The sequence below is a fragment of the Cetorhinus maximus genome, chromosome 11, assembly GCF_964194155.1.
Source record: "Cetorhinus maximus chromosome 11, sCetMax3.hap1.1, whole genome shotgun sequence".
Classification (NCBI taxonomy): Eukaryota; Metazoa; Chordata; class Chondrichthyes; order Lamniformes; family Cetorhinidae; genus Cetorhinus; species Cetorhinus maximus.
In genome coordinates this window covers 104728252-104754593 of record NC_135889.1, presented here as the reverse complement: position 1 = coordinate 104754593, position 26342 = coordinate 104728252, and the positions used below count along the sequence as shown (strand labels likewise).

Sequence of the window (26342 nt, the reverse complement as noted above, 5' to 3'; positions counted from 1 at the left end):
CGGAGGTGCAGCAGGGCTGAGTAGTTTGGGGATGCAGCAGGGGTTGAGCAGTGTTGAGAGGAGTAAGGAAGCTGAGCACTGTCGGGATGTAGGGTTGGGGTGAGCAGCGTCGGTGATGCGGGGAGAAGGTGAGCCTTGTGATACTGTACACATTGAATGACTGATGACAATATTAAATCAGTGGTTCACAATGTCCGAATCGATAGCTGACTATCAAGGAATGATCTATAATAGATAAATGCACACACCTAATCAGTATTAGAGAAATCCTCAATAATGCATATAGCTCCATAAATGAGCCTTTGGTGAGTTTGTAGCAGGTGCAAGTTACCTTTTGGGATGTTTTGAACTTTGGAACCAGCCACTTGAGCCACAATATTATTCTCCAGTATCCCTAAGTCCTTATGTCAATGCAGAAAGGTTTATTTAACTTTCAAGAAACACTCCCTTTTCTGAAATATCAATTGGAATGACTTTGTTATGTTTCAAATGATGAATATGAAACAAAATTAGAGGACTGAGGCACAGTAGCGTAGGACGCTGTCCTTTCATGTCATCTCAATGCCAAACCATGCTCCTCACCCCCCGCACCACCCCCCCAACAGTCTCTCATGTTCCAATATCAAGTCATGTTCTCCACCCAACCCCCATGGCCCCTCATACCAACTCCATAGCCACTTGGCAGTATCTAACATGGGCAGACCTCAGGAGCCTTGTGTAAATTAAATAAAATAAATTTTGAAAAATGTAATACAGCTCTCGCTACACAGACTTGATAGTAGAAAAATAATCTCCCATTCATAGAGGCATCAAAGTTCTTAAATCTCCTCAAGTGGTTAGTCTCTTATGAACAGCAGTTTTTTTTCACATCACTTATCCTGTACTTCTGAAAGTGTCAATCAAACTGGGAATTCAAAACCTCCTGCTAGAATAATTGTAGCTTTTGAAATTCAGCCAATCATTTATAATGAATGACCCTAGAGAAATGTCAACAAAGAACTCTGTTGAAACTTCTAGAAAAAGATGCTATACCAGCTGGCCTGTCAATAAAAGCAGTCCAGCAGAGTTTTGTTTTTAAAACGATCACTCACAGCTCCAGCTAGTTTTGTTTACAGTTTAAAAGAGTGGAGGTAGTTAAAATACTTCAGATCATGACAGTTAAACAGGCCTTATCGGTCTTTCAAGTGTTTGTATCTACTCCATAAAGTTGTGATTCCCATACTACGGGTTAAGGATCTGGCAACAGCTAAAATGGGGTCTGTCCGAGCTCAGCACCAAGTTTAAAGGGCCCTACTGAGTTTGGGTTTCCCTTGTGACTGAAGCAGGCCCCACCCATTTTCCCGTACTGGTAAAATTGGGATCTGTGGAAAAAGTAGGTGGGATTCAGACAGGCCAAATCTAACTCTTCCTGGGCTTGGGTTCCCAGCTTCTGAATATATCTCCATGTGATTAACCTTAGATGTTTATTCTGGCCCATGGAAAACCTGACCTAAAAATTAAAAGCAAACTTGTGATCAAAACGTTTTTAATCCTATACAATCACCACAGGTTTGCAAAACATTAGGGGAAAGTCATCATGGTTGGGCAAAGTGATATTGAAATTGATGCCTGAATATCATTTAATGGCAAAGGCTTTCGTAAATTATAAGATAAAGTAAGTGGTAAAGGAAAACGTTGGCTCATTAAAGACTGATATAGCAGAGATTAAAAGGAAATAGCAGATTTATTAAATTAATAACTTGTATCTATTTCCAGAGTGGAGGAAGAGGAAAAAGCACCAGTGTACAAGGGAACCAAAAAATAAGTCTAGATGATGGGCTTGGTGGATTTAATGCAAGTTTTAAAACACATGACAATGGTAAAAATAATGGGACTTAAGATAACCAAGGGGAGGGTTTTCCCCACGTCAGGCAGGTGGACCCAGGAGCGGCCGCACAACAGTCCGCTGCCCATGATCGGGCCCCGAACACGATTTCACACTGGCTGGCCAATTAGCGGGCAGCCAGCATGAATCGCACACCCGCACACCGCAACACTCAGCGCTCCCTGGGTTGGGGGTGGGCAGGGCAAGCACGGAATTCAGTGCGTGCGCTCAGTGAAAGCTCCCTGAAGGCACAGAGCTGCCTCAGTGCACTGAAGATTTCTAACATTAAAAGTAATATTTTAAAATTAAGGTAAACGTGTCCCCTCATGTGACTCTATCCCATGAGCAGAGACATGTTAAAAATGAGATTTAATTTTTAAAATTTTATTTTTAATTAACATCGGAAACCTCATCCCGCCCGTAGATGAGGTTTCCTCAAAAATCCAAAGGCCGCTTGCCCTTTTCGCCCGCCCACCATCAGGTTGGACGTATAGGGAAAAATTCACTTTAATGAATTTATTAGTGAGTTTAACAGCCCTCTTAATGATTGGTGGGCACGTTGCCGACGCCCGCGTGCGCCAGCCAACCGACATACTGTGCGATGACATCCGAACGCTCGCCTGATGCCATTGCACGCTACTTCACAGTCGTGCGTGGTTGAGTACGTGCCCGCACCCTGAGCTGAAAATCCAGCACCAAATCTCCAGAAACTGATCATTTCTACTCCAGGCTATTAAAAGTAGTAACTGAGGAAATTGCAGAAATGCTAACAAGGTACTGTTGAAAATGTAGATATGGATTTACACAATTTGTCATCTAATTGTCTTGTGCTTTTGGTATTGCTGCCAAGTCGGTGTGCTTGGAAATGGGTTTTACTTTTTTCTTTATATTTTTGAACAGAAGGGATGGAAAAAAAATGGGGAGAGAGGTTATTTTAGTATGGGTGAACGTAGAGATGAAGAATCATAAGATGAGTTAAAGAGAGAGAGAGAGGAGAGAGAAATAGTGGCAAGATGGCAGCAGGGAATGGTAAGAGAAACATTGCTCCCAGCCACGACACTGAAGTAGTACTGAATGTTTGTGCATAAATTAATAAAAATTTAAAACGATTGTGGATGTATGTCATCACATACATATATTTTGCATCACATTTTACTTCCAATGCAAAACAACCATATAAGAGAAAAAAAGTTGGATATTTCATCTTGGATTCTGACATGGTGCTGAAAATTTACGAGCAAATGAGTAATCTCTTGTTGACATCAGCATATTTACAAGCAAGTAGTCCAATGCCCAGGAGTACTTGAGCAGTGGTCAAACAGACAATCAAGTTTGCAGCTAAACATCACAATGATGCTCCAGATTCCATACAGTGTCACAAGGGTATGTCAAAACCATATAAAAAAATAGTTTACCCTCTCTCTGGGTATTACCATTCATTAGCTGCCAACCTGCTTCTACAACTCTGCCCAGATCATGCTGTAGTCGGGCATCAGAAGCACAAGAGTGGCACAGGGTGACATACTTTGCTACATTCTCTCCTTTTTGAATAAGAAATTTCCAAGCATCTACTTCATGCTTCCAACTGACTGCATAGCCACAGTAGAATTTGAGCCTAAAAATGCTCTCTTATTTCACAAAAATACACGTTTAGCCTGCTGCCAGTCCCCAGTGCTCCTTTCCCCAAGGATCACCTCTCCACCCCACCCACCAATAATTAGTGAGCTGCCTTTCAGTGCTCATTGGGTGTTGGCAGCTCGCCAACCAAATTAAAATGAGGCCTGACCGTGTAAATGATTTGGGTCTCTCACTGGGCCTTTCAGATGGTCATCCTTCTGATGAGTTCTGTGAAAATTGGTCTCCATGTTTCTGCATGATAGGTGCTACCTACTAAATGGATAATGGAGCATGATTCTTCGGGTAGTAGGCAGTTTATTTCTACATCATGAGCTATTAGACACCTCGGATGTAGCACAACCATTCAATGTCAATTAACCACATTCAATGTGGAGAACAAAGAGTGTTATGATTTGACAATGAAGCTTCAACATGAGATCACACGTTTAATGCTCGAAAGTAATGCTCTCGAAAAGACAGCAAGGCCTTGGCACAGCTGTCGTGCAAGATACAGCTGAAGCTTCTCAGAAATCTTAAGCTTGCAGAGCAGAATTTCCTAGTGACAATGGTCCTTTAAACAGCATGACTCTGAAAGAAAGCATTTGCCCATCCAGGAAAGCCCAGCTACTCTAGTTCTTAATGCAAAGGAAGTTTAAACAGATTATTGAATAAGTCTGCATGTTTTCTTCCTAATTAATCTGGTCTTCTGGGATATCTCCCACCAGAGCCCAGCTTCCTTGGTTATATAGTACTCCATCCTCGAGAGGATAGCAAAGTAACTTGTGTAAAGTTGCCACCACACTAGGGCATCAAGCATACATGACAGGTAAAATGCCTGTGCTATTAGCTTTCCTAGTCACAAGATTTGCTCACAAATTGTTCTGAACATCTGAGCTATTGCTGGATTGTCGGAGCTCACAAAAGCTTTTGGAGACTTTGACAGTGAGGTAAGAATAGGTGCCATGCCTGCATACAGACAATAGGACAGGAGTTAACACAGGCATCCTAAATAAAGCCATACACAGAACAGAATACACTGCCATGTTCCTAAGACATGAAAGAGATCATAAACTGCTTAAATCAAACCTTACCTTTTTCCTTATTTAAAAAGTGGACTTTGCTGAACTGAAAGATGACTGCTACAGATTACATAATTCACAAGTTGGCTACAGTTTCTGAAAATTTCCAACAGCAGTTACAAGACAAAAACTTCAACCCTCATCCTTGTGGAATTTCATACCTCTCATTGTGAGGACACATTTCAATCAATGTAACCAGGGGCCAGTAGACAACTTGTCTTCCCAGCCTGGGCTATAACAAAGGGAGAGCCATCAAAACTCACTATACCTGCAGAGGCGCTAAACACCACCATGTACCTCCTAAGCTAAACGATGGATTTTGATCAGAGGCATAGAAACTGCTTGGTAGCCTGCAACTAACTCATTAAAGGGCCACACCATATGACCTAAGCTTTTGACCTTTGGAAAGTTTTAATGTTACATTTCAAGACTTGCAACTCAGTCTGCTGTCTGAACTCCAGCATGCAAACATCAATGCAGGACTCCAGGCTGACCAGCACTCTGCATCAAGTCTAAACCTCCTCAAACCCTGTTTCTCTGAAAGATTCCTGCCATCACCTGCTGAGCAGACCATGCCTTTATACCACCTCATCTCATTGCAAAATCCTGCTTCAGCTAGCTGAACCCGTCTGAGCTGTAGCCTCTCTGCGAAAGAAACCTGATTGGACACTGATTTTCTGGACCCTGGCAATCATGTGAAATGATATCCACATCAATGGTGTTTATTCTTTTAAGTTACTCACAGTTGTAAAAATTCCTCTTTCCTATCTTTTTGTGTGCGTGTATTGTGACTATTCCCTGAGTTTTGAATGTGTGAATAAACTATACTTCTGATTTTACCCTAAAGAGAATTTGTTGCGAGTTACTTTAAAAATTAACCTCACAAACAGAGGGTTTGGGGAAACACGCCACAGCCTATTTCAAAAATTAAAAATACATCTGCTAGTGGACAGATGGTGAAAAAAATAAGAATGCAGTTCTTCCTCCCTCCCGTGTCTGTAATATACACTCAAAACAGTAAATGTGTTAATTGATCAATATGTACAGTGTCAACGGTAAATAAATATAGAGATGCTGCAAATTCCAATGAGGAGAGTCAGTCCTGTGACATGAGCTTCTGGAAATTTCATATACAAAACTGATTTGTGCAAAATAAAACGCTCAATGTAGCATTTTGGTCACAAAAGAAGCACAAAAACAACAACCAGCATTTATATAGCACCTTTCATGCAGAGGGAAAGCACTTAGGTGCCTCAGAATGGGAAAGAAAAGCTCAACTATGCCGCAGACATTAGGGAACGATGAAACTAGTGACACAAGTGATTTATTTTAAATAAATCATAGATTCATACAATGTTCTCATTGCATTTATAAAACTTCACATTATTATTAATATGTTATTTACAACTTGCAATAATCTCCATGACAATAATGGCTACTCTTCAAAAGGTATGTTGAAGACTGGGTATTTTCTGAAAGGCCGCATTCTTGACATAAAACACATTTTTTGCATTAAAAAAAGCAAAGCCCCGATTATAGCTCACCTCGCCCGACAAGAATAGGCTGGGTTCAGGCCAATCACTGGTTTTGTACAATGCCCAATTTTACACTCGATTGGCTTCAACGAGGTACGTAACAGTCACTCAACCCAAGTAGACGCCTCAAACCAGATGGCTTAGGTTAAAATCAGGGCTACATATCTTCTGAAGAAAAACACCACAACGAGTATTTTAAAATAATATCCGGATGTTGAATTACGAGAGCCATATTACTGTTACCCTGATATTTTGAAGGGGAGATAAAGTTTCTCTGGTGACATAACAATTCAAAGACTGCATCATGGATTTTGTTCCAAAGTCTCACGAGGAGCACAAGGGGGCATAAATATGAAGTGAAATGCATAAGATTTGCAGGACAAGCCTTTTCTTAGAAAAACACAAAAGGTTGTGAATACCAGAGTTAGTAATTGAAATACAGGCTATGGGCCAGATTCCGCAGAGTCAGGATGACTCCAGAGTCATTTTAAAATGGCAGTCCGGACCTGGATGCGGAGGTCCTGCTCCCATTTCTAGCCAAAATAATTTTCATTGGAAGGGGTTGGAGTGTGAATCACACAAACAAAACACAAATCTTCTGGGCCTTTTTAAAGTAGTGCTGAGTTTTAACAGACTCCATTTTCGCTGTTTTACGTGACTTACCTCGCATAGTGGGATTCACAAATTTATGTAAGAGACGTAAATGTTCTTGAAGGGCAGGTAATATCTTTAAGTGTCATTATCTGAAGTTATCTAAATCCCCAGTACTTTAGAACTAGGCTGCAGCTGTCATTTAGAGTAAGGAAAGGCTGCTGGAGTACAATAATTGACAAGTCATCTGGTGTATCTTAGGAAAGAGCCATTACCACCTGTTCCTGCAGTTTCAATAGACTTCATTGTTGACATTCTCCAAAGTTGTTCTTACAACTGAGCCCAATTGTGAATGCTTGGCTGAGTTTCAAAAGATAAAAAAACCCCACTTATCTCAACAAGGGGTTTAAGTTCACATTTTGATTGACAGATTTAAAGTGTAGTAAAGGATTAGCTGCTTTTGATGTGGTTACTGAATATAAAAGTTTCTTTTTATAACAGACTGGTCATTTGAGGGATTTAAAACTTTGAATGGGTTTCAAGAATGAGAGCTTTTTTTCCCCCTATATCAAGTGCGTATGGGCAGAATTTTACATCCCGTGGGTGGGCATGTGCCCGACCCACCCAATCGGGCGTAAAATCACACGAGATGATGTCAAGTGAGCATCCCGACATTGTCGCACACGAGATATTTCACGCAGCAGGCATACACAAATGTCGAAAGCACTGCTGCCGACAATTTAATAGGACAATTAAGCCCATTAACAGAGCAATTGCTTCCGATCTTGTGGCCCGTCCAAACTTACAGTTGGCGGGTGGGCGGGCTGGCCAGGCAGCCTTTACATTTTTCATCAAACCTCAACCAAGGGCAGGGTGAAATCTCTATTATGAAATAAGATAAAAATAAATATCCGCGTACAACATTTTTAGAAGATGTGTTTTCAAGTGCTTGATTGCGATGCACGGACATTTCTTTGCAGCTTTTTAAACCTTTATTTCATCGTTTGAAGGTCTGTAGGTCCCTGAGGCAACTGTCTGCCTCGAGGGAGCTCTCTCGCAGCGCTCACCCGTGCCCGCGGTGACATCATCGCCCGCCCTCTTCCGGCCCCCACCCCGGCAGTGCTAAGATTTTCAGCGTGAGTTTCGCGTTGGCTGGCCGTTAAATGGCCCGCCAGGGTGAAATCGCAGTCGTGGGCCGATCGCGGTTGGCAGTCCGTTTCCTGGCCACTCCTGGGCCTGCTGATCACAGGTGCCCACCAAAGGTAAAATACAGGCCCTTAAGTGAGAACTCTATTAGAATCTTAGAAGTCTCTTCATCTCCACATAGCGGTTGAGGTCTGCCCACATTGGATACTAGGTGAGTGAATATGGAGGTGGCAAGCGGGTATGAAGTGGCATGGAGGGGGCATAGGGGTATAAGATGGCTTGGAAGGGGGGAAATGGGGGATGAGTGGGGGTGAGGGGTGAGAGCTAGAGGGCCTAACCAGCTCACCTTGGCACTCGGCCTGCCTCCGTGGCCAGCTCCGAATTGCCTCAGGAAGCAGCAAGGTCCAACTTGATCATGCCCCCCGCCTCCCAAGAGTGAAAATGGTGCGTGACGGGGCCCTTTATTTGAGACGGGTCTGCCAAGTCGGGAAATTTTCCGACTCGAGCTACCCGCCTTGGTTAGTGAAAATGCGGCCCTCTAAACATTTCCTAAGTTGAATTGGTGATTGAAGAAAAAGGGGAATAAAGGAACGTGGGGGGGAAAATGGTCACGTAGGATTAGGATGACTGCTCATATGGAGAATAAACAGCAATACTGGCTGGTTGGGCTGAACAGCCAGTCTCCCTGTTGTAACTCTGACTGTAATCCATGAACTGGAATCCACCACTATGAACTACTATAATCAGGCTGACAGAACATTTAAAGAAAATCACTCAAAAAGCACCTGGGTTACCTCGCTTCCAAATAATTTCCCACCTGCCTCGAGTAATAGACAACATTGCATGAAATAAATTCCAAGAATGGTTTTCCAAAGCAATGCAAAATCTGGCTGTATTTTTTTTTGAAACTCACTTTTAGTTGGTCCTTCCTGCAAAGAGCAGTTCCTGGGAAAAGTGGCCCTGATTTTTTTTTAAAAAACGCATCGCTTGGGAATTTAAAAGCTGCCAAAGCCCTGAGGGCTCCCTGGTCAACAATCTGGCTCCTTCTGTTACATTAGCTTTCCAAGTAAAAGTAATTAGCTACTGATGATGGGGCTATTCGCTTCTCGTGTGTCAGGAGAACAAACCCCATTAAATCTCCAAGACTGACTCCCTGCAATGGCTCCATCCGAATTTGCATTTTATTCCCCATTGTTTCATAAAACAAAGCCAGTGGCTTTATTTACATGAAATCAATCTTCCTCACTGGTAGCTGAGTTTAATATTTATTCCCCCCAGCGCAAGGTCCTCCATAACGTGAAAACAAATGAGTCAAGGATTGCAGTTCAGCAAGAGAACTTGTTATTTGCTTAATTTTAAGTAAAACATATATTTGATCTCCTCAGCTGAAAATGTCAAAATTACGCTCTCCTGTAGTTTACCTTCACCATTATCTTTAATGGTAGAAGGCCTATTGCAGCAACTTAAATTCTAATGTGCACCCCAAGTGCAAAACAATATCTCAGTGCAGTTCAAAAGGCAATGGAGAAAGACACTGTAGGCGGAACAGGAAGGACAACAAATGGATAAATTAGTCAGGAGGGGAAAAGGCAGATTCAGAGTGAAGTTTTTAAGGAGGCTTTTGAGAATGCAGAATGAGGCTGAACGGCAGAGGGGTTGGGAGGAGGGTGATTCAGTTGAAAGATCAGCCACCATGGTAGAGTAACAGGAGCAGGAGACAAAAACAAAATTACAAACAACTTACATTTATATAATGTCTTCAGCAGAGTAAAAGGCCTCCCAAGGCACTTTGCAGCAGAGTAATCAGACAGAAGATGACAAGCCAAATGGAGAGACATTAGGATGGTTGACTAAAAACTAAGTCAGGAGGCAGGAATTAGGGAAAGTTTTACAGGAGAGTGGAGAAGTTAAACAACCATTAACCTCCCAAGTGCTGAGTTTCAAACAAAGCAGATGCATTCAAGGCTGTGACTTTTAAAATCTCAAGGTTATAAACCAGAACAACAGAACTGTCTGTCTTAGAGATTTAATAAAAAATGCAAACTTTTTTGGGGCTAAAATGATAACACCACACCTCAAGCTTCCTATGAAGCAATCTGAACTTGTTTCAGCATTAACTCTTTCCCTGATTGACACCACACCGACTGTTCACTGTGCTGCCTGCCCACTGTGAAATGAATCCTTCCCTGTTCCCTTAGATAAGTGTATTCAATATACCTTTTGCCTGCCCCCCCAATTAGTCAGTTTTCCGATTAAGACACAAAGCTAATGAATGCAGCAGCTGTCAAGCAGGGCTCCGTCACAAACACAAAGAGAACACAGCCCCCTTCATTTCAGATGTTCTCTACTCCGATCCTGATTACAGATTGCCAACTTCAAAAAAGATCAGGCTCCCAACAATGGCACCCAGATCTGTGAAGATAACGCCTCACAAAGATGCTGCATCGAGCACTCCACACCACCCCCCCCCCCACCCCCGCACGCCTCAACAGCTGAGCACTAACTAGCTTAAGGGCTACTCATGAAATGTTCCCCTGAACCCTTTGAGAAATCTTCACAAATGATCACGTTTAAGAGCATATCCCCATCGTACAAGAATTTGCTGGGTTGATAATGGCAGCCCTGCGAATGGACCATCGCTTTATCAGTTATTATCTCACCCTAACTTTTCTTTTACTTTTAAAATGCAAAACCCAAGGATCATGTTAAATGAGAAAGCCTCACCAGGTGTTTCTACTGCATCAGGTATAACATTAGCTACAGCATAAGAGGGCACCCCACCAGCAGCCACCATAACCCATGAATCATGGGGATCCATGGGCAGCTATGACTGAAGCCTCCCCACGAACCATCCCTGGAGCTGCCACCTCTCCTTTAAATGACATTATGTCCAAAATGGTCTTTCATTATCCACAGTTTTCCATGACACATATGGATTCATCGTTAATAAACATCAAAAATTATTTTCAATCAGAAGCTCCAAATGCCTTAATACTCTGATACCCATAAGACCATCGGCGGGATTTTCTAACTCCGTTGTGGTGGGACCCGCCGTGGGATATTCGGCAGCCTGGCCAAAAGTCCATCGACTTTCGGCAGGACCGGACAATCCCAGCGGCGGGTGGGGCCAGAAAATCCCTCCCGCTGAATTTTACGAAGTCAGTGGAGTTTAGAGTGGCTCGCCACATTTTATGGCCCCATTCCCACCGTGACAGGGCCGTAATACCCTGCCCAATACCTCTACCTAGTATTGCTGAGCTTAGAGCTGTTTTGTGACTGTGACAGACTCTCCAGTCTGCAATGTGCTTATTCCATGGTTGTTCAGCAACTGGGGCAGACTGAAGCAAATTTCTAAATCCAGTCCATTCCAGCAGGAATTGCTGGCTGTGAAGTGAGTTATCACTTGGGTTTCTCCAGTGTTGATTCAATGAACAGTGAAGTGGCCAATTACACCTATTGCAGCTGTACTGTAAAAACACTAGGCAGGCTGGGTTAAATAGGGATCCACTTCTGATGAAAGATCATCGACCTGAAAAGGTTAACTCTGTTTTTCTCTCTCTACTGATGCTGCCTGACCTGCAGAGTGTCGCCCACATATTCTGTTCTTATTTCAGATTTCTAGCAGTATTAAACTTCTGGATTTATTAGAACGAGTTACATGCAAATAGTTGACATGCATCTAATTCCAGCCTTAGTGTGCTTTGTTCTGGGCCTGCAAATGGTTGCAGTATATTCCTATTGTCAGGCTGATCATTGCTTTGCGTAAATCTGGAAAGTTTGAACAGGCGGAGGCTCTAGAAATGAGGAAGCAGAGGCGTGGCCTTATAGAGGTCTTCAACGTTATGAATGGGTTTTATAGGTTATGTGTAGAGGAGATCTTTTCACTTGCAGGGGGAGACCAGAATTCGGGTCAGTAATAAATTGCCATGGTTAGACGACGGGAAGTGGGAAAAGGCTTGTGCAGACCATAAGCACCAGCATGAATCTGTTAGGCCGAATGGCTTATTTGCGTGTTGGACATTCTATGTAAGTAACTCATTAGTGGATGATGCCAGATGGTTGCGCAGCATTGGACAGAACACCTCCTCTAGTGGAGCCAGGTCCATGTTGCTACATCACCGGACCAGGAATCTCTGGGTGTGAGAGGTATTTGCACTTTCACGGGCATGGTTTCTCACCCTGCACTTTCACTCATTGTGGCTACTTATGGGGCTTGCAATTCAATGCTTCAGACCGAAGCCTTGATTCAAAATGTTAACTGCTCTTTCAGCTGTTGACTTAACTGCTGCATAAATATATCATTCGCATTTTTTAAACCATAAATGCCAATCCAACAGCCTGAAAAAAATATTAATAAACAACATCCATTTTTAAAGCTGGAACATGTTAAACCCATCTTTAACCCTGACCAAGGATAGCAGAGCTCAAAGACACAAGATAGGGGATGCTTGGAAGCATAACCAGGACACTTACTATTTAGACACCCAAAAGCATATTCCGCACCTGTGCTCATAACCCATTGGCATTACAGAAAATAAGCGTGACAAATAATGCCTTTGAATAATCCATGCACGCACTGACTACACATTTAAAATTTGTGGCATGCAGCAGTTTTATATTTGGATCCACACCCCATTGTTTCCAGTGGGAGAAGGCAGCAGTCGGACACATGAGTCACAAATATCTACGATCCCTGTGCCACCTTCACCCCCTTCATCTACGATGTACAATCATTAAGCTTGACTTAGCAAACACCTCGTCCTATGTAACAAATAAACAAGGTATGCTATAACATAATCCAGCATTGTAGTGTCTGGGTATTTGAGGCAGATAGTTGAAGGTTCTGATTCAATTGTCCTTAATCACAAAAGCCTTTACAGTAACTATATAGCTATACATATATATATTTGCACAATGATTTTTTTCAACCCATTTACTCCTGCAGTGTTTTCTTTTACTGTAACAGAAGATTCTAAAAGATCGCAACAAAAATCACTTCGTTCACAAATTCAGTTAAATTTAAAGACCCGAAATACTGAAAGCCAAATAAAAATGATCAAATAAGACAGAGTCTTGTCATGAACTGACAAGCAAACGCACAAATTACCCACTACTACTACCTCACTCAACAACCAGTGCCAGCAGAAGGAAAATAAATCTCGATCCTTTACTTACCCCACCCCACAAAAAAAAAGCTTGTGTTTAATTGATGGAGTAAACTGGTTTTATTCCATTGACTGAGGCACTATGACCACGGCTCCTGCTTTTACATGGATACAAACTTGGCCGACTTCAGTGGAAAGTGTTGTCTGTGGTTTTTCCTTCAACTCCTGCTTTGAAGTGGCATGTAGCCTCTGCTTGTCCTGTGTGCACTTTTTATCAGTTATAGTAACCAATCAACATTCCCAGTGGGCGGCTGAGCAGAAGGGCCTCCCTCTGATTAGCTTGCTGTGCTAATTGGCAGCCAATCAGCTGTGAACTAGCACTCCCCATCTGCCTCCTCACTCCCCCAGCTTCTGAGAAGCACATCAACTTATCGGGTTTTTAATTCTGAATGAAAGTTGTCTGCTTTCTCATGACAAATTAATCCTCAGAGGGCACTTCTAATTTTGCTAACCTAATAACCTGCCTCTAGCTATGATTTCTTCCCCCACACCCATTGCTCTCCAGCTACGTTGCTGTAAGCTTTTTGTTCTTATTAGTACTGCTTTTGCTTCCAGATAATTAACTCCTTTAATTCCAAAGGGTACTCTTCACCGCCCCACCTCCCCACCCCTCCCTCACAACTGCACCCCTCCTCATAATTAGACGTGTTTCTACATTTGTTGCTTTTGTAGTGAGAGTCACAGGACAGAAAAGTGTATGTGATTTTTTTTTTAACTGTTAAAACTGGTTCAAAAAAAGTGTTAAAAAAAAAACGAACTCAAGTTTCAAAGCGAGTGAATTAGCTAAAGAGAGTTGGAATTTTCTTTTTAACCCATTCTCTGGATATGCGAGCACTGGCAAGGCCAGCGTTAATTGTGCATTCTTAGTTGAGCTTGAGATGGTGATGATCTTGAACCGCTGCAGTCTGTATGGTGAAGGTACTCTCACAGTGTTGTTATGGAGGGAGTTCCAGGACTTGGACCCAGTGACAGTGAAGGAATAACAATAGTTCCAAAGCAGGATAATGTGTGACTTGGAGGGCATGTGAAGGTGATGGTGTTCCTGTACACATGCTGCCTTTGTCCTTCTAGGTGGCAGTCATCTAAACGTATTTTGGGACAAACAGTAGCAGTATGCGTAGCAGGAAACTTACTTCGACAGCACCTCCTAGCACAGCAACCTCTAACACTGAGAAGGGCAAGGGCAGCAATATCACAGATGCACCGTCTCCTCTAAGTTACACAACATCCTGACTTAGACATGTACCACGTCTCCTTCATTGCTGTTGGGTTGAAATCATGGGAGTATCAGCATTGAAGGGACTTTAGTGGTTTAAGCAGAAGGCCCAGGACCACCATCTCAGGCCAGCAAAGGATGGGCAATAAATGTAGCTTTGACTGCATCTTCCACATGAAATGAACAACCTTATTTTGTGCTGGTGGAGGGCAAGACAGTGAGAGGAAGAAGCTTTCATGCCTCAACAGCAGCCATCAGGAGACCCATGGATCCAGAAGAAGAACTTCAGTTTCCCTGGCTCCACATAAAAAATTTAGAGATTGAAACTCACCCTTTCAGTGGTGACCAGTTCCTAGGCCACATCCAAGCCTGCAAAACTTGAAGGGGGCAGGCATGAATAAAAAAAAAGCTGTGTCTGTCACTGAATCTGACCTTCAGACCAAAGGGAGGCAGAGTCTGCTGGCTTAGGATACTGGTTTGCTAATACAGGGTAATTTCAAAATGTAGCGTAAGTGAAAAGGTAAGGTACGGATAATTGCTTTCTCATTGTGGTGCATTTATACTGAGGGGTAGATTCATCAACACTGGAAGTTATGCAGAAGTCAAGGGCAGGAGTTTTCGCTCGGAGTGTGGGTGGGCGGTCGACACGTCGGAGCATAAAATGGCGTGCGGTGACATTGGGTGAGCATCCCGGCGTCATCACACACTCGCGCGGTATTTCGGTCAGCGGGCACGCAGGAGAGTCAGCAGCGAGCTCACCAACAATTAAGAGGCCTATTATGGCCATTAATATATTAATTAATGTGGATTTTTTACTGCCCGTCCAACGTTACGGTTGGCGGGTGGTCAAATTGGCCAGGCGACCTTTGGAATTTTGAGGAACCCTCATCCAAGGGCAGGATGAGGTTTCCGATGTTAATTTAAAAAAATAAAAATGTTTGGGCAGAACTTTTATAATCTATATGTGTAGGTGAATGAGTCCGATGTATGGACATTTTTCTTGCAATTTAAAATCTTTGTTTCATGGTTTCAAATTCTTCAGCTCCCTGAGGCAGTTCTCTGTCTTCAGGAAGCTGTCACTGCACCCTCCCCCATGCCCGCGCTGACTTCACCGCTTGCCCTTCTCCCGCCCCACCCCGGCAGTGCTGAGCCTTTCAGCACGCGTTTCACACCGGCCGACCGTTAATTGGCCAGCCAGCGTGGAAACGCGGCCGGGGGCCGATCACGGGTGGTGGGCCGTTTCCTGGGCGCTCCCAGGCCCGCCCACCGCGCCCGCCCAACAACCTCAAAATTCAGTCCCATTGTCGCTCGCGGGGAAGGACAAAGATTCCAACAAGTCAATGGAGTAAAACAAAAAGCTTACAGCCAGAATTAAATGTTGGAACTAACTACAAGCATGGACCATGGCAGACATTTCCCTATGCGTCCACTGTTACTTTCTGTCTGAAGGCAGACACCTGAGGTGAGCCTTGGTGTACTGCTTTTGAACACATAATGGGGAGATAATGAAATAGTGGGAATGTCACTGAGCTAGTAGTCAAGGCGTCCAGGCTAATGCCCTGGGGACTTGGGTTCAAATCCCACTACGACAACTGGTAAAATTTAAATTCAATTAATTAGTCTGGATTGAAAAGCTAGTCTCAGTAATGACGACCATGAAACCATTGTTGATTGTCATAAAAACCCATCTGGTTCACATCTACCCTTTAGGGAAGGAAATCTGCCATCCTTACCTGGTCTGACCTACATTTGACTCCAGACTCACAGCAATGTGCTTGACTCTTAACTGTCCTCAGAAATGGACTGGAAAGCAACTCATTTCAAGGACAATTCGGGTATGGGCAACAAATGCTGGCCTTGCCAGTGACTCCACATCCCATGCAAGAATAAAGAAAAAAAATAACACAATACTGCAATATTAGACTGTCACTGGCATTTGGACACCCTCATTAGTACAGCCTCTCCCAAGTTTAAATACATGCATATGGAATTCTGCTGTTCGCTAATCTTAGAATAGTGTGCTGCCAACAGTATAACTGAGTTCTGTTGGATTCACAGCAGCCCCAAAAAGATAAAAGATAAAATTAGCAAACATGCTCTTTGGAGACTTAACCCTTTGTAGATTTTACCTCAACACAAGGAAGCAATATATTATGGCACTTATAGGTCAATCTTATTATTGGAAATATGAAGGGAGTACATATCTCTGCATCCAATAGTACCCCAGCATACATTTAGTGTGTAGCTTATATTTTTGGCATGTTAGTAATTTTAATCAACAGTAATCATCTCTCCTCATAAGGCTTACTCACCCTCACTTGTAATTTCTATCACGTCACACCACAGCCCATATTATGATATATTCTTCACATCAGTAAAATCTTCATCCTTTCATTAAAATAAACTGCACTGATATGAAAACGTGTCTGGTGCAGTGTAATTTGGAGGGGGTGACAGGAGAGGGTGGAAGAACCTTCTTATCAAGTTCTTACTGAGTCTTTATTTCCTTCCTAACAACCAGCAACGTTAATGTCAGGTTTTATGGTCAGATTTAGTCAGGGGACGTTGAATGGTAAAAATCTGTCAAATCTTAAATCTGCAATGCTCAAAGGCAGAATCAGCAAATACATGAAGTACTGTTGAATTGTAGTCACTGTTGTAATATAAAAAATGCAGCAGCGAATTTGTACATAGCAAGCTCTTACAAACAACAATGTGATAATAGCCAGATAATCCATTTCTATGATGTTGATTGAGGGATAAATATTAGCCAGGACACTGTGGATAATTCCCCTAATCTTCTTCAAAATGGTGCAGTGTAATCTTTAATATCAATATTGGTAGGTAACTAGGGCCTTGTCTAACATCTCATCTGAAAGACAGTGCAGCACTCCCTCGAATCAGCACTGGAGTGTCAGCTTTGATTTTTGTGCTTAAGTTCTAGCATGGGACTTGAACACAGAACCTTCTGTTGTAAGATCCCAACTCTGAGGCCAGGTTGTATGTTGGTTGTGACTGGCTAAGGAATGATTGCGGAGACATAGGAATATCTAAACAATAACTGGTTTATTGGATGAACATAACTATTTACAGATATACAAGACTAGGTGTTACTCTATCTAAGCCATGAGATTTCTCCTTCTCGACTGTTAAGTCATGTGTCTCTCTTACATCGTCATTTGAGCAGTACTGTTTCTCCAGTCCCACATATTAACCCTTTCAACCCTGAACACCCTAATATTACATCTCCCTCAAGTCTTTGCCCAAATACATTTTACATCTATATTTACACACCACCCTATCTTCCCCGCCTCCACCACCCCAAGTCTCTGATTCATAGATTCAAACAGTCTGGAAGCTTCACAACTCTCCCTGATTGTGTTCTTGTCAGACTTGGAAGATCATAGTCTCCCTTTGGACTTCTTTGCTTTGACTTGGTCTTCATTAAGAGTTGCAGTATCTGGTACATTGTTGGTTTGACTCTCCACATCTGCTTCTTCCAAAAGTACAGTAGATGAAGAAAGAGGATAAGATTTATCCTGTCCCTTCTCTTTCAAGACGATCTGAAGTCAAGAGGCAGTTGAATAATCTGCTCACAGGCTCAGCCAGTGTAGGTCTACAGTGTGTGTGTAAGTTGATATAAAAAGGTCACTCTCTCTCTCTCGCTTCCTCTCTTTGATTCTTCGGCCTCTGTGTGGAAGCTCTTAACATCATTTGGCATCTTCCTGTTATTGGAGCTGAGAGCAAGAGCTGATAACCAGGATGGGGGAGTAGAAGGGAGGAATAATGAACACATTACAATTTGAACATGCAATGCTATTCCACTGTGATTATGACTCTAATTACATCCTCAAACTATAATTTAGGGTGATATTACTGACTGTTCTTTTAGGGAAGGTGGCGAACTTTGCATCTTCCATTTGTACTTGGACAGCATGTCTATTTTTGTAATCTAATCATTATTATTTGGGTTATTTTAAGCTTTGAAAGATCATACATTTATGTCATTGAAGGAAAATTGTCAGTTTGCCCAGAGACAATCCCATCCTGTTGAATTTGAATGGAACGGATAAGAATGGATTCTCAAGCCATAGCTTGTACTGTAGGAAGGATTTAGTTTTCACCCTGTAAGTACTGAATTCATTCACAGCACAAAACAAGGTTTATACAACCAACAAAATCTCAAAATCTGAGGCTTCTTTCAGGTGCTGTTTTCTAAGTCTATGACCACCTGTCATTATCCAGCAGCTCAGTACTGACTCCCACCAAACATTTGATCCCAAAGGATCTTGCATTCCGTCAGTTCTCCACACCCACCCCCTCAAAGGACGCATCATGTTCCTACTTACCCTCTGGGCCTCATACGTTCAAGGCTGAGCATGAGAGGTTCTTAAGCAAGTCTGGTATGAAGCCTGAGCTGACAGTACACTTATCAGAGAAGTCTCGTCCTAGTTATCTGAGCTGAGATCAAGGTTAACCCTGACCCATGCCAAATCTCAAGCTACAGCTCGTAGTTAGTTTTACAATGTTGTTTCATCCACTTGTCCCCTTTTCAAGCTCATAATTAAAACTATCAGCATGCTCATCATTTATACCATAGAAAGCTAACCTTATTTAAAAGTCTATCATGATGGTCAGTGAGTAACAGTTTCTAATTTTTGTACAACGCTTTTCTCATTTTTTATATTTAACCCACATTTTTTATTTTGTTGTATAAACATTTCAAGGGTCTCTTGTGTGTTGGTATAATACACACATTACAAGTTGCACTGTACCTACAGAATCCCATACAGTTAATAGAACTCTAAATAATTGAGTGGTTCTTTGATGGTAAAAGCTGGGTCACATGATGTTGGGATGGCAGAGGTGGGGCGCCTGGCCTTTCATTGACACTGAATCAAGGAGGCAATGCCTTGTAAATTCTTCCTCCCAATTCAGTCGCTATTCCAGTAGCATACAGTTAATTCGTACATGCTGTTCAGGGACAAGTTACTAGCAAGCAATTTCCTCACCAATTTTCCTTGATCTTCTTTTGGGTTGTGCTTTGCCTCTATTCAAGAGCAATTCTGATGGCCCAGGCCAATCCAGGAAGTGGTTATGTATTCAGGTGCAAAACCATTTCATAATCACCAAAAGTCAGCGGGCAAGTCCTGCATCCACTCAGATCATCTTCCATCTTTGGATTTTCGAGGTCCCTGAGTTCAGCCAAGTGACACTGGTGGGCACAAACTGCCTTGATGTCCCGGTGACACTGGTGGGCACAAACTGCCTTGATGTCCTGGTGACACTGGTGGGCACAAACTGCCTTGATGTCCCGGTGACACTGGTGGGCACAAACTGCCTCGATGTTCCAGCTTAGGGCAGAGGAAGATGGGCCACAGTTTCACTGTCCAGCTGGTGAGTCAGGGGTGTGTATATCAGGTGAGGACAAAATGAAGTTGATTAACGATGGCCTTCATAGTCAGACAGCCAATCAACACTGAGCAAACAAGCTTGCATTTGAATAATGGCCGGCCTTTGGACGAGACCCACGGAGGTGTGGGTGGAGGTGGGACCAGGAGAGAAATTTGAAAGGTCACCGTTGGATCAACAGGCTGACACCTTCCCATCTCTGGACAATTATGCCGGAGGTGGGTGAGAAACTGAAGCAGCTACCCTCCCAGCAGTGGCAGGTTGTCCATTAGTGGCAACTAATTGGCCACTTGGGGCATTACCAGTGACGGGCGGGCCCTATGCTAAGGGCAAAGTCAGGTGGGTCGTTGGAGTTGACCCCCCCCCCAGCAGCAGGCCGGGGCTGGACCTCCTTCACAACGATGGATGGCCTGGCAGCTGTGGTCACGAATAATTTTCACAATTTTATCTATCTTTTGAGGGTGCCTCCATCTTGAGCTGCCCTTTTGTTTTGCCTGCCGCAGAAGCATGCATTCCCCCCCACCCCCCACCCTGGTGAGCAGAACATCACGGTGGGCTCTCCAATTGGACCAGCGGGTTGCCTCAGGGCAACACTCCCGGAGGCGACCTCTTAAACTTACCGCCTCCGGTAAAAGTGGGCAGGCACGTAGCCAGGCATCATCCGTGGGGTCAGGACCTGCTTTCAATCCCAACCTCAGAAAACCCTCAAAGGCGGCGAGATTCTGCCCATTGAGTCATATCCTTTCACTGAGGAAAGAGTGGGAAAATGAAAGAGGCAAGTAGTATTTTAGAAGAAAAATTCAATCACGAAGCCCAAAACTTAATGGTAATAATGAGGTCACAGACATTGACCTAGCATTTCAAACATTTCTGTCTGTTTAGCGACTGGCTTTGTGCCAGCTTGAAAACATAATGTGGGAAAAATGTTGAAAAACACTATTGTCCCTCTCTATTGATAATATCAGTAAAGCAGCCACAGAAAGTTCAGTTCCCTCCTACATCTTTTTTTCTTGGAGGGCGGGAATACGCGGACTGATTTTTAGAACCGTAAGTAAATAGATATTTCAAAGTAAGGAGCAGTCTTATTCGAAAATCTAATGTAAAAAAACATTACTCATAGACGGGCTTCATAAGAATCAGTTTTGACAGGTTGCCTCACAAAGAGGGTTGCAACAACTTGCTTTTTTTTTGGGTTGGAAAACCTTCGGGGAGGTATAAGCCGTGATCTGGACTGGATGCCTTGGCGGATCCCACATCACCAGCTAGTACAGAGTCTCAAAGTCTACCCCATGCTGTTAGTGCGGTTGCAAATTCCTTCGAAACCATCTCAGAAAGCTTGGCACTAGACCGAGACCTGGCATATCGGAGTTCCGAGCTCATTTCCGCTAGAATCGCGCTAGTTGTAGCCAGAACCACTTTGGACCCCCAGGAGCAATTTTTTTAAGCTACCTCTGAGCGCACAGAATGAATGCATAAATTACCAATAAGTCTAGGCCATTCCTTTCAGACCCACCCATCTATCTCTCATTCCACCTGCCCGGCTGCCCTCTTAAGTTGAATCCGCGTCAAATCTATTCCTAAGACTGCACATTTTCACCTCTAGGGCATTGCTCGCGTTCCACTGCTCGCACATGCCCCCCCTCGGCCCCCCACAATACCCCTCCATCTTCTCCAACTGCTGCTAGAACACTACCCCATGCTTTCCATCCCACCAAAATTGATTTCTAAAGTCTCTTGCTGCCAGCTTCCTTGTCTCAACTCTTCAGACAATCTGAATTCCTGTCCTCTCCCTTGCATGGTCCTGTTTCCCAGCATTTCTGTCAAGCCCTATTGGCTTCCTGCACCCCAGTCAGTCGACTTCAAGTTCCTTATTCCCTGACTCTGGATTACTGGTTGTCCCCCCTCCATCTGCCCCGCCTATCCTTCAGTCATTATTCCCAACGGAATGATCTTGGTTCACTTCTCACCATCTCACACATCTTTAAGCTTGCCTTAAATCCATCTCATCGCTTAAGACTGTGACTTTAGTTTACCCCTCCTTCTGCTCAGTGTCACATAAATAGTGGTGTGAATTTTTTTTTTTAAACAGCTATTGAAATATGATCTATCACTGCTTCCTCAGTAATTGTCGATGTTCCTTTGTTTCAGTCTGGCTTTAGATAACAGGGGAGTGTATTCCCCATGATCCGTATTTTGTTCAGTAACACAGAGTACTTTCTATTTTCAGATTGTTGAGCTGAATCTATCCTTCCATCCCATTGTAGGCAAGCATACAATCACCATAAGGGTCACATTCCTGTTAGCTTTACTCAAAACAACCAAATGCCTATTTTACAATCCAGTCCTGCTAATATTTCCTCCATAGCAAGAGGGTCACCATTAATTTGAAACACACGCACATACATACACACACATACAGAGTTTACAATACATATTTTCAGAAATATTCCTTTTGCAAATAGCACTGCTGCTGCTGCTGCTTTACATTTTTTGTAAATTCCCTAATAAATGTAATTATCAGTTGATGTTCAGTCGTCCATGAGGCAAAGGCAGATTGTGAGCCAAGGGTAAAGGTAGCCAGGCTTAACCCCGTTTAGCAAGAACATGGAACTTTCCTGCAGAGTTCACAGTTTGACCACAGTATTGTCCCCACCTCATCACCAACAATACAACACGCAAACAGTTGCGGCAAATTCGGACAGCACTGTCGATCTCTGCAGTCACTTTCAGCACGGACACCCGCTGACATCGGGTGACAAAGATCTGAATCTGAGGAAGAGGTCAGACACAGTTACGACCGAGGGAGCGGCAGGGCCGAGCAGGTTTGTGGTATGAAGGAGGGTGTAGGCTGTGGAGGATCACCATGAGGCATGTGATAGAAAAAGCAACTGGGAACGGTTGTGATGAGGGCTAGAGAGTACAGCTTGGGCAGAGTCGTGGGGAAGGAGTCGCCTGTATGATGATGGAAGGGAAGGTATTTCAGAAAAAACAATGTGTGATCAATGCAAAGACAATTAGTGTTTGGAATTCTTTCCCTCAGCGAGGACTGGGAGCTGGGTCATTGAATATATTCAAGGCTGACGCAGACAGACAGATTTTTCATTGACAGGGGAGTCAAGGGTTATGCGGCACAGACAGGAAAGTGGAGTTGAGGCCACATCAGATCAACCATGATCTTATTGAATGGTGAGGGAGTCTTAAGGGGCCAAATGGCCTACTCCTGCTCCTATTTCTTATGTTCTAATGTAAAGGGGGGAGAGGGGGAGTCCTGAATTAAAAATGGCCTCGTCAGAGTGCATTTTATTGGGATCTCCTGAAGGGAAAGAGCTGTGGCCAATGTAAGAGAGAAGTGACACCAAAATGATACTAAGTAAACCATTGCAATGATAATGAAATTTCAGTGCTCCACATGAAAATCATTATTCTTACTGATAATTGTAGAGCTTTTCCTGTTGAAAAATGTTGGCCTTTTCTTTGTCAAAAGCTATTGAGATCTAAGTGAATGGCCACTAATGGCCAACAATCATTAAACATGTACTTTTGAGAAAAGCCATGGCACACAGAAGAAGTTCACTTGACAGATTTACAACAGAATTTGAACAATTATGAGAAATTAATGCAGTTTTCTAACAGAATCATCCACACAAATATGCACCGATGTGAACTACCCTGTGTCTTCATTCCAACTATGAATTGAGGAATGTAATAGTCATATCAGTGTAGCCTTCATATGCAGTACTAATTCTACAAGACCAATCTTTGAGAAAATGACATAATTTCTACTGACTGAATAGTTTTGGAGTTTACAGGACAAAAGCATTAACACTGAGGAACTGCAAGAGCCCACTAGGCCCAACAAGCTTGCTGCTCTTAGATAAATGAACCCTATCTCCCTCCTCACTGAACCCTAAAAATCCTACTCTCCTTAAAATGCTCCCAGTCATCTCAAGTTCCCTTATAGCTGTCAATTTAATGGCCTTTCCTGATAAATTACTCCACAATTCAATTATATATTCGCTGTGAGAAAGGTGCAAAAAAACATTCATGTTCAGTGGTCGTAGAGAAATAATCCTGAGATGAAAAGTCTGTAAGGCATGGTAACTATCACATTTTCATCCTGTTTTAACGGTTTTCCCTGATGAAAAATAGGCTGATGGCACAGTGCCAAAAACAACCCATAAATTAAAATGACACTTCACATGAGTACCCCAACTGAGTAAAAGCAACTGGCATACCTATCCTGTTATCATAGGGAGATGTGGCTGGCATTCATGTACAACCTCTTTATTATTACTTAATGGATTAAAGGGTTAGGGAGGCTATTTTTCTCTGTGTTTTCATGTCACGTCAAAACTGTGGCCACCCAGTTCTTAATACTGATTAGCAAATTCCACCAACTCCTGAAATTTTAAAGAAAATAAACACTTGAGCGTATCAGAAATACAATTTTCAGTCCCATTAAACATTGTACACTGAAGGTTTGCAAGATCCTTCAGATGATAATTTAATTCTTTTAAGAGCAGACCATTGGGAATAACTGCGATGTCCACAAATTAAGTTTTTTTGTGCAAAGTCTCTTTGTCACAATGAATACAAATCATCGATAAATTGGAATAAAAATGTTAGAGTAACAATCAGGTAACGTGCATCAGTCAAGACAGAATCTAAGCATTCACTGAGGACATACTAATTGATCTCTCCAACACCACTGACTCCCGAGTCATTGTTCTACTATCCAAAAGTTTGTCCGAAATCAAGTCCTGAATGAGAATAACATTTTCTATAGTTCAAAGGCTGCAAAGCTGATGTTATCCTGTTCAACTCTTGCCATTCCCTAGGTTTCTCTGGTTCCAACTCCATGAACCTTACTTCTGTTTCCATTCACTCTTAGGATGTGGTATTTCTGGCAAGGTTACCATTCATTGCCCATCTCTAACTGTCCAAGGTGATAGTGGGCCTTCTTCCTGAACCGTTAGTAATGGTTTGATACAACTGAATGGCTTACTAGGCCTCTCCAAAGAGCAGTTGAAGGTCAACTATTTCTTTCATCTGTCTATTAAAAGAACATCTATCATATTCAGATTTTACATTTCAAAGTGACAGAAGCATTAAGAGTACCGTAAACACATTGAACTGAACTCTAACTGAGCGTGGTGTGTTTATAGATAGCAGTTAGACTTTGTAGCCTTTTCAAACACAGGTTCATTTTCACAACAGAATAATAATACATTGTGCGTTATATGGTATAATGCTCCTGTTGTTATAAAGCATAACATCTGACATACCATTAGCAACATCACAGGAGTCTTCAAAGATTTTAAAAGCTCCAAAAGACTGTGAATAAGCATCAAGCACAGAATTTTCCTGTTGGCATGCGGGAGCAGGCCCTGCATGCATGCGCGTAAAACGACGCGCAGTGATGTTGGGCGAGCGTCCCAACGTCATTGCGCGCCATCGTGATATTTCACTGAGTGGGCACATGATGATGTCCGATTTGCGCCCGCCGTTAATTAACGGGCCACTTAAGGCCCTTGACTCACCAATCTACACCAATTTTTCAGCACCCGGGCAATCTTCGGGTCGGCGCACGGGCACAACGGGCAGGCGGGTAGGAGAGATTTGTATAAACCTCATCCGGTCTCAGTGGGATCGCGAGTGTGCACTGTCAAGCATTTATTTTTCAAAGTTGTTGAAACTTGCCTGTATGATCTACAGTGCTTCAAAACGCATTCCAGCTGCTTTGTCTGGACTCTTAACCTTCAGGTCAGCAGTCTGCAGTGAGGAATCTTTTCTGGGCCTGCAGGTTTCAGGGAGCCTTCCTTTAGTCTGGGAATGGGAGCCGAACTGTCCTTTGGAGGCACCTCCTCTGAGGAGGAAGGGAGGGCTAGAAGGGGGAGGAGGTCAGGAGTGCACATTCAGCCTCCAGGGGAGCCACCTTTGGGAGGACAGGCGCAGGCACAATGGGCACAGGGCCAAGAGGTGGACCAAGGCGGAAGGGGCCGCAGAAGACGCCACTATCCTGCTGCCAGGGTATACAGGCAGCAAAACAGCTACCTCAATATGACTGAGGTGCAGCGCCGAAGGAGGCACCGCCTCTCAAGTGAGACAGTCAACTATATCTGTCAGATGATTGGGCCTGAGGTCTCCACTAACTGTGTGGGTGGATACCCAATGCCAGTGGCTCTGAAGGTCACAGCTGCCCTTAACTTCTAAGCCCCTGGCTCCTTCCAGGGTTTGGTGGGTGATCTTTGCGGTGTCTCCCAATCAGCTGTCCACACTTGTGTCAAGCAGGTCGCAGACGCTCTGTTCAGCCGTGTATTGACCTTCATCCACTCCTGTTGGGACCAGGCAAGCCAGATACTGCGAGCCAGAGGCTTCACGGTCATTGCTGGCTTCCCCCGCATCCAGGGTGCAATAGACTGTACACATGTGGCCATCAAGGCGCCAGCAGGTGAGCCCGGTGCCTTTGTCAACAGGAAGGGCTTCCACTCCATGAACATGCAGATAGTGTGTGATCACAGGATGCTGATTCTACAAGTCTGTGCAAGGTACCCAGGCAGCTCCCACGATGCCTACATCCTCAGACACTCCCAGGTGCCGGGGCTCTTCAGTGCTCCAGCCCGGCTGGATGGTTAGCTGCTGGGTGACAAGGGCTACCCCCTCAGAAGGTGGTTCATGAGGCCTCTCCGCCATCCAAGAACAGAAGCTGAGCAGCGG

The 26342-nt window shown here is 43.4% G+C and overlaps 1 protein-coding gene across 6 annotated transcripts in view; it reads right to left on the bottom strand.

Annotated features, from left to right (window-relative positions):
- The window catches only part of lypd6 (LY6/PLAUR domain containing 6), a 269673-nt gene that overhangs the window by 119585 nt on the left and 123746 nt on the right, over window positions 1–26342 (bottom strand). For 3 of the 6 annotated variants that reach the window (XM_078552535.1, XM_078552529.1, XM_078552530.1), the window contains exon 1: window positions 13008–13175. The exons of 1 other annotated variant lie outside the window; for it this stretch is intronic. The gene's annotated coding sequence lies outside the window, so the exon portion shown is untranslated. Of the gene's footprint in view, window positions 1–331; window positions 437–13007; window positions 13204–26342 lie in introns of those variants that run through there. 2 more of the 6 variants (XM_078552532.1, XM_078552533.1) reach the window with 2 other exon arrangements.